The sequence below is a fragment of the Primulina tabacum genome, chromosome 14 (assembly GCF_025594145.1).
Source record: "Primulina tabacum isolate GXHZ01 chromosome 14, ASM2559414v2, whole genome shotgun sequence".
In the NCBI taxonomy this organism is placed as follows: Eukaryota; Viridiplantae; Streptophyta; class Magnoliopsida; order Lamiales; family Gesneriaceae; genus Primulina; species Primulina tabacum.
The window spans coordinates 3,561,571-3,570,215 of NC_134563.1; positions in this window are offsets into that span (position 1 = coordinate 3,561,571).

Here is an 8,645-nt window from a genome sequence, read left to right on the forward strand (position 1 = left end):
ATTTCACAATTGACCAGAGAATTATAAAATTGGCTTTTAGTAGAATCTTTACCTTCTTTAACCGTTTTATTATAAGGAATATATCTTGAATTCCCATTTGGCATGTCATAAAGTTAGGTCGGTTATCACCCCACTTATGGCGAAGGATGGGAAGCCCAAAGAGTCCTTATTTCTAAAGTGCATCTTTTAGGACTTGTTCTTCTACCTTCGAAAGCCAGGGTTAGGGGCAACGGCGAATGCGAACGAGCCGGAAAAGTAAGTTGGACAACACGCTCTCCTTCGAATATGATTAACTAATCGACTTGAGCACAAGCGATATGAGAGAGACCTCGATTTGATCATAAGTGATAGCAACATTATGTGATACTTTTTCTATTGTACGCTTTAAAAAAAGACCGTCTGATTAGAATTTATAGTGTAAAATGTCAAACATTTTATTCGCAAGGAGAAATTCTAAAGTTTGGTCTTGCATGTTGACATATTTTGGTTTTTGGTCTTGTAATTCGTTAAAATTTGATCAGAAAATCGATTTATTTTATATTTTAATCATTTTTCATCATAATGATAATCTGATAAGAATTTTCATCATGTTCGTATCGTATCAACCCTTAAAGAAAAAATGACTAAAAATACAATAAAAACATATTTATTTTAATGAAACCAAACTTCAATTTATTTACATCATCAAAAACTAAAACATCCCCATTTATTTGATAAATTTTATAATTTTCTTTAAAATATATATAAAAATAAAACTATTGGCAGCGTCGACATTAAATTTTTGTCATCCAGGAAAAAAGGGATATAAAATATAAGAACAGTGAAAAATGGGCCTTCTTCACATGGCAACTTTTGTTGTTTGGTAATAGGGCAAATAGGTGTCGTCTCTATTTCGTGCTTTCACAGGCAATGGCACAAACTTCATTATGTCCTATTTTGTTTGGTTCCAACCTTTTTATTACACTACAAGACACCTCTTAGGATCTTGTCAGAGATCCCACCTGTCCTATTTTATGCAAAAACTTGAACCTAATTAAAATCAGTGAACGAATTAATTGATTTTTTTTTTTAAAAAAAAGAAACTAAGAGAAAAAACTTATTCAATGAGAGGTTTCCATTCAAGTTCAGAAACAGAACGGTGCAATTTTTATCACAAATCTCGTTGTTAGCCTGGAAATCGGTAGTCGTTTACGAGTGAAAAATGTCCGGGAACGATGAATTTGCAATTTAGGGTTGGATGGTTGTGGGGTGTTTAAGGTTGGATTTTGGAAGGCTACGAGTTTATGACCAATTTTTTTTTTTTTTAAAATCTGTATAAAAATAATTTTATTTTAAAAAGGGTTCCATTTGTTAAAATAAAAAAAGACCAAGCCGATTTGTTAAAATAAAAAGCAAAAACAAAACCGAATAAATCGATTTGACCGATTTTTGAAAAATTTAAAACCGAATTTCCGACGAGATTAACTGATTCTTTGTTTATTCATCAAGCCGATTTGTAAATCCTCTTATGCTCAGATCAACGACTAGTCCAAACAAGAGAACATTTTAAGAGAAAACGAGAACATATATATCTTCTAATAGCTACCACTTTGTTTAATCTTTATGAACTTAATAAAATATCTAAATAATAAAATCAAGATCCAGTCTAAATTTATTTATTAAGTGGACTATATAGTTAAATTGAGTTATAACGCATCAAAGTTCAAGCTCAAAAATCTCTGATTAATCGAATTGAGTTCCATTGTCCAACTCGAGTAAGGTAATAATATATTCAAATTTATTTGGAGTTTTTAAGAATATGTACCATGTTTCACGAAATATTATTCAAAAAAATTATAAAAGGACGAATTATAAAAATACTAAGACCGCAATAGTTTGGTACGATATAATCGGTTAATATTTACTTGCATTATTTAACAGAAGAATTGTTGTAGCGAAAGAAAATTTAACAACCTTAACCTTCAGTATCCTTAGTTAGTGTTTGACTAATTTATCGTCGTTAAAATGCATTGAATTTGTTGGGTTAAGGTGTATTAGCGAGATAAGTATTGAGATCAGTGATCCTTTGGAAAGCATTCGCTTGTCAAACTGCTGACATTGTGCTGTTTGATTTGGTTTGCTGGGTGAAATGTAAAAGAGAGACTTAAGATCTTAACGAGTAAGACTGCCTCTGATGCGGACATGACCGACGACAGAGAAATGATAAGACTGGTTTCGAAGAGATACGAGACAATACCAGCACTGAGACAATCTCCTCCTCTAACTCATGAAACTAACAGTCGGATCCATCAACACTCAAGTGTAACCGCTCATTTCCACTCTCACTTAATATGAGGCTCTACGTCATCATACATATAAGAAATTAAAGTTGTATCTTAGTTAATACATAAATTTTGATCTTGTATAAGCGTTTGAATCCTTCGAAATTTATCAATTTTCATCAAATTTTGTGTGGTTTCTTCAATCCTCATATTAACTTCTTTTATATATTTTTTCCATTGATGGTGTTAGCAGAAATTACTTTCAAAGGAATTTAATTTCACGCTCACCATAATAAAGTTAGAACAAATTTATTTTTGTAGTTTAATTTTCTAAAAGAAAAAAACATTGTTCTAATAAGAGACGTAAGCAAACGAATAGAGCCGTTCGCGAGCTTTTCCATTTGACCAAACTATAATCAGGGATGTAAACATCGAGCTCAAATTATTTTATTTGATAGTTTGCGATATGCTCACAATCTTTAATTTTTTTTATTAATTATTAATATAAATAATTATTTATTAAATAAATATATTTTGAACATATATTTTCGAATAATTCGCAAACATATTCAAATATTTCAAACCAAAATCGAACTCGCTCTTGGATAAAGATGAATGTTCAAATGGATTTTTTGAATACATTGTTTTTACTATCTTTTAAAAAAATATATAATTAACACATTAGTAAACTTTTTTCTTCGTTGATACTGTGGGTTTTTTTTTTAAAAAAAAAGAATGTTGATTTCTAATATTTTGCTGTTAATTTGGGTTAAATAGGATTTGGACAGCCCAAACACAACGTCAATCATACTATTCATTAACAAACTAGGAATTTGTCCTTTGCTTAAAACGTATAAAGTATATTACATGAATTTGTTATTGACTAATTTAACATGTTTGTCCATATATATTAAAGTAAATTCCAATTAATTACATTAATTTAGAAATCGACAGCTCGATTAATTAAATATATATATATATATATATTTATTAAAGTAAATTCCAATTTATTACACTAATTTAGAAATCGACAGCTCGATTAATTATATATATATATTAATTATATATATATATATATATATTAAAGTAAATTCCAATTTATTACACTAATTTAGAAATCGACAGCTCGATTAATTATATATATATATTAATTAAATATATATATATATATATTAAAGTAAATTCCAATTTATTACACTAATTTAGAAATCGACAGCTCGATTAATTTTATATATATATATATATATATATATATATATATATATCGACAGCTCATGGGTAAACACATTGCACAACTTTTGAGGTGTACGGATTAACAAGCCCTTCCAAGAAATTTTTTTATTTATATAAATATGAATTTCCTTCCAAATATAACTCTAAATATATAAAGTTTTCTTCAAGTTTATAAGTTAGAAGTTTAATGGAAAATTTCAATAACCACAGTCCATATTACTCTATGTTGACCAAGATAGTGTTTTGATCATCAAATCACTTAAAACTTAATATTAGTATAATAAATTGATTTTTTTTTTCATTTTTATCTTATTGTCACTGCAGTCTTAACATATATGAATAATATTGACATGACAATAGATGTTGTGGGCTGAAATTGAGAACTTCGGCGAAAATCAAACCAAATGAGAAAAAAAATTATTGCATTAAATTCAAAATTTGATCAATTTGTTAGAATCAAACGCTTAACATTAGGCCAAAATATATAATTGTCAGCATATACACAATTTTTTTTTAATTATGCTGTGGCAAGATAGTGCCCTGTACTAAATGACTGATGAACATGATGGGTTGAACCTACTTAGAAGCAATGCATCAGGTTGTTATGATAAATCAAGAGAGAAGTGTGTTTTATTACAGGTCTTGTCTCACTTACAAGATATCATTCTTATCCTTCCTAACTACAAGTTTCGTTTCCACTATATTATTATTATCCATTAAGATTTGATACCTACTTTATTTTACAATTCACACAATCCAGCAAATCATGTAGCATCGTCATCAACTTGACACAATCTACTACGAGAGTTTTATGAGCATCACTTATCCTTGTGCTTCTCTCACTTAAGCAATCAATGACCGATGATGACCATGTACTCTATTTTAAATTTTCGACTTCCATAAATATGTTATGAGGCTAATTTCCTTTATTTTCAGCAAAAACAACTCTTTTTTATTGTTAATAATATACAAGTCCAATCCAGCATTAATCCAAATCAACAAAACATATTAATTATTAGAAATGGATGTTCATACAATATTATTCATGTGGCAGCTTCTTCCTTCATGTGTTCCATATTAAACTTTCCATCAAGTAACAAAGGTCAATGCTATTATTCTTAATAATAATTGATACCCCATGTATGAGCCCACTACCCCTGGCCCATCTCTAGCCTAAATAGAAGACATGCCCATCAAGGGCCCAGGTATTCTCCTATAAATACCAGGTTTGAGTGTTCATTCAATGGATTATTTATATCGTTTAAAGCAGCACCCTTAGCTGCTCCCCCCATATATCCTCAGTCTCTGACTTGAGCGTCGGAGGGGATACGCCAAGACATCCTCTTGGCCCCCTCCTAACGATCTTATTTGTGATTTCAGGCTCAGGATAATTTCAAAACCTGCGTCTGGACTAGTAACACTTGCTGGAATCGGACCCTAAATTTTTCGTGAGTATCACTTGACGCCGTCTGTGGGAACACTTGAGTTGAGACGTAGAGATGGTAGGCAAGAGAGGGAGTAGAAGAGCTACCTCAGCATCATCGCGTCCTCAGAGGGGACCCGAACAATCTCATGTTGAGACAAGACAAGAACAACCGCATCTTGAGACGAGACAGGAACAACCTCGTCAAGAGACAAGAGCCGAGCAGCCCCTTCACGAGACAAGGGTCGAGCAACCCCGTCTCGATGAGAATGTGGGGAACTTGACCCTGGAGCAGTTGGGCCACTTTATCACTCGGACAGTAGATGAGGCTATAAAGAGGAACCAAGAATCTATGTTTGCTAAAGAGCAGGCCACTCGCTAGGAGCAAGAGGAAAATGCCGAGGGCCACCAGAACAGGGTTGAAGAGATGCAGCCCCACCAAAGTGGGGAGATTGGTGAGATGAAATAAATGTGGAAGGAAATACAGATGTTGAGGCAGCAGTTGGGAAACAGAGCGTCGGCACCCAAGAGAGGAAGTCCTTTTTCACTAGCCATTTTAGAAGAAGGACTTCCTCCAAATTTTCGACAGTCAAATGTGGGAGAGTACGATGGACATATTGACCCCGATGAACACTTGGGGAGATTTGAGAATGCGGTCCTGTTACATCAATATTCAGATGGGGTCATGTGCAGGGTATTTCTGGGCACATTGGTGAGGTCAGCCCAGCAATGGTTTAACACCTTGCAGCCCAACTCCATACGATCTTTCGAGGATTTTTCCGCCGCTTTCTGGCGCAGATTCATTAGCAGCAAAAAACATCAAAAAAAATATTTGAGCCTGTTCGTGGTGAAACAACAAGAAGCTGAAACTTTGCGAGAGTTTGTCCAGCGTTTCAACAACGCAGCGATGGAGATATCAGCGGCCACTCCTGACATCATGATAAGTGCCTTTACCCAGGGACTTAGAGGAGGAGAGTTCTTTAAATCATTAGTGAAGAAACCTCCATCAAGTTATGATGATTTATTATCTCGGACGGAAAAATATGTAAATCTTGAAGATGCCCAGCGGCATAAGAGGATGGAGCAGCGGCCTGGGGGAAGCAGAGCTGAGGGAGCAGAAAGAGGAGGTAGGAAGAGAGGCGCGAGCGAGAGGGAGGATGATAAGGCTAGGGGCAGAGGACAATTCTCATCCCATGTTCTTCTAGATGGGAGTCGTGACAAGGTGATGGAAGTGAGGGAGCCCGAGGGGAGGTGGAAGAAGTTGCAAAGGGTTGAGTGCAGTGCTGGATTGCCTTCGCGGGATAGACGAGACGGATCCTCATCCAGGAGTCGACAGAGGTCTCGCTCATTCCCTAAGCGTGGTCAAGGCCCTCCATGGATAAATCAGAGGATCGGGGAGCAAAGAAGGGAAGGTAGATGTCAAGATGTCCCCCAGGAGCCCGTCGAGCCGAGACGGGGAATGAACGAGGATAACCACCCTACGATAGGAATGATTCATATGATCTCGGGGGATGCTACTGATGGAAACTCTGGGCGAGCTCGAAAGGCACATGGGAGAAGGTTGAAGAACTTTGAGATATCTAAGGGTGAAGACTTACCACAAGATCCCATCATCAGCTTTGGACTGGAAGACCTCCGAGACGTTGTGACTCCACATAACGATGCATTGGTGGTGACGGCCACTATAGCCAATTATGATGTGGCGAGGATATTTATTGATACTGGAAGCTCCGTAAACGTCTTGTTCAAGAGCAATTTGGATCAGATGAAGGTAGAAGGATTTGAGTTCGAACCGATCTTCACTTCTCTATATGGGTTTGCAGGACATGCCATCCCGCCGCTGGGTCAGATTGTTATCCCTCTATCTTTGGGACATGAACCTCGGCGAGTAACAAAGATGACAACATTTACCGTGGTGGACACCCCATCCGCTTATAATGGAATTCTGGGGCGGCCAGCCCTAAAGGATTTCAGAGCTGTAGCTTCCACCTATCATCAAAAACTGAAGTTTCGTGTCGGGAAGGGAGTTGGAGTCTTGTGCGGGGACCAAAAAGTCGCGCGTCGGTGTTATGAAGGGGTAGTGAGGGAAAAGGAAAAAAGAGCGTGTGTGGAGCTTAAAATGATTAGGAAACGAAGAAGTTGATAACTTTGTCCTGTGGAGGTACAAGAGGAGCAGAGATGAAAGTTGGAGAATGCTCTGGGCAAGGCTCTAAAGAGGCTCGGGAACATTTACCACCTTAGAGAATATTAATCTTGACTTGAATTTTGTTGTATTTCGTTTCCGAATTTGTCTTATGTTATCAGTTGAAATTTAATAAAGCCAAGTTCTTATATTAAGTTCGTGGATGTTGTTGTATTGTGAGGATGAAATGAATTAAATTTTCCTGCTAAGGCATCGCGTAGTAGATGAGCAGAGTGGAGTAGAGACAAAATTTTATTTTCCTGCTAAGGCATCGCCTAGCAGAGGAGCAGAGTTTGGGAGGAGAAAAATATTATTTTTCTGCTATAGCGTCGCCTAACAGAGGAGTTAGAGGGTGAGGATGGAGAGTTTTTATTTTCCTACTAAGGTGTCGCCTGGAAGAGGAGTTAGAGGGTGAGGGTGGAGAATCTTTATTTTCTTGCTAAGGTGTCGCCTGGCAGAGGAATTAGAGGGTGAGGGTGGAGAGTCTTTATTTTCCTGCTAAGGCGTCGCCTGACAGAGGAGTTAGAGGGTGACGATGTGAAATTTTTATTTTCCTGCTAAGGCATCGCCTAGCAGAGGAGTTAGAGATGAGGGGTGTTGAATTTTTATTTTCGTGCTATGGTATCACCTAGCAGAGGAGTTAGAAGGTGGGCATGTTGAATTTTTATTTTCCTGCTAAAGTATCACCTAGCAGAGGGGTTAGAGGGTGGAGATGTTGAATTTTATTTTCCTGCTATGGCGTCGCCTAGAAGAGGAGTGAGAGGGTGAAGGTTGAGAATTTTTATTTTCCTGCTAAGGCATCGCCTAGCAGAGGAGTTAGAGATGAGGGGTGTTGAATTTTTATTTTCCTGCTAAGGCATCGCCTAGAAGAGGAGTTAGAGATGGGGGGTGTTGAATTTTTATTTTCCTGCTAAGGTATCACCTAGCAGAGGAGTTAGAAGATGTGTGTGTTGAATTTTTATTTTCCTGCTAAGGTATCACCTAGCAGAGGGTTTGAGGGTGGAGGTGTTGAATTTTATTTTTCTGCTATGGCGTCGCCTAGCAGGGGAGTTAGAGGGTGAAGGTGGAGAATTTATATTTTCCTGCTAAGGCATCGCCTAGCAGAGGAGTTAGAGATGAGGGGTGTTGAATTTTTATTCTCCTGCTAAGGCATCGCCTAGCAGAGGAGTTAGAGATGGGGGGTGTTGAATTTTTATTTTTCCTGCTAAAGTAACACCTAGCAGAGGAGTTAGAAGGTGGGTGTGTTGAATTTTTATTTTCCTGCTATGGTATCACCTAGCATAGGGGTTAGAGGGTGGAGGTGTTGAATTTTATTTTCCTGCTATGGCGTCGCCTAGCAGAGGAGTTAGAGGGTGAATGTGGAGAATTTATATTTTCCTGCTAAGGCATCGCCTAGCAGAGGAGTTAGAGATGAGGGGTGTTGAATTTTTATTTTCCTGCTAAGGCATCGCCTAGCAGAGGAGTTAGAGATGGGGGGTGTTGAATTTTTATTTTCCTTCTAAGGTATCGCCTAGTAGAGGAGTTAGAAGGTGAGTGTGTTGAATTT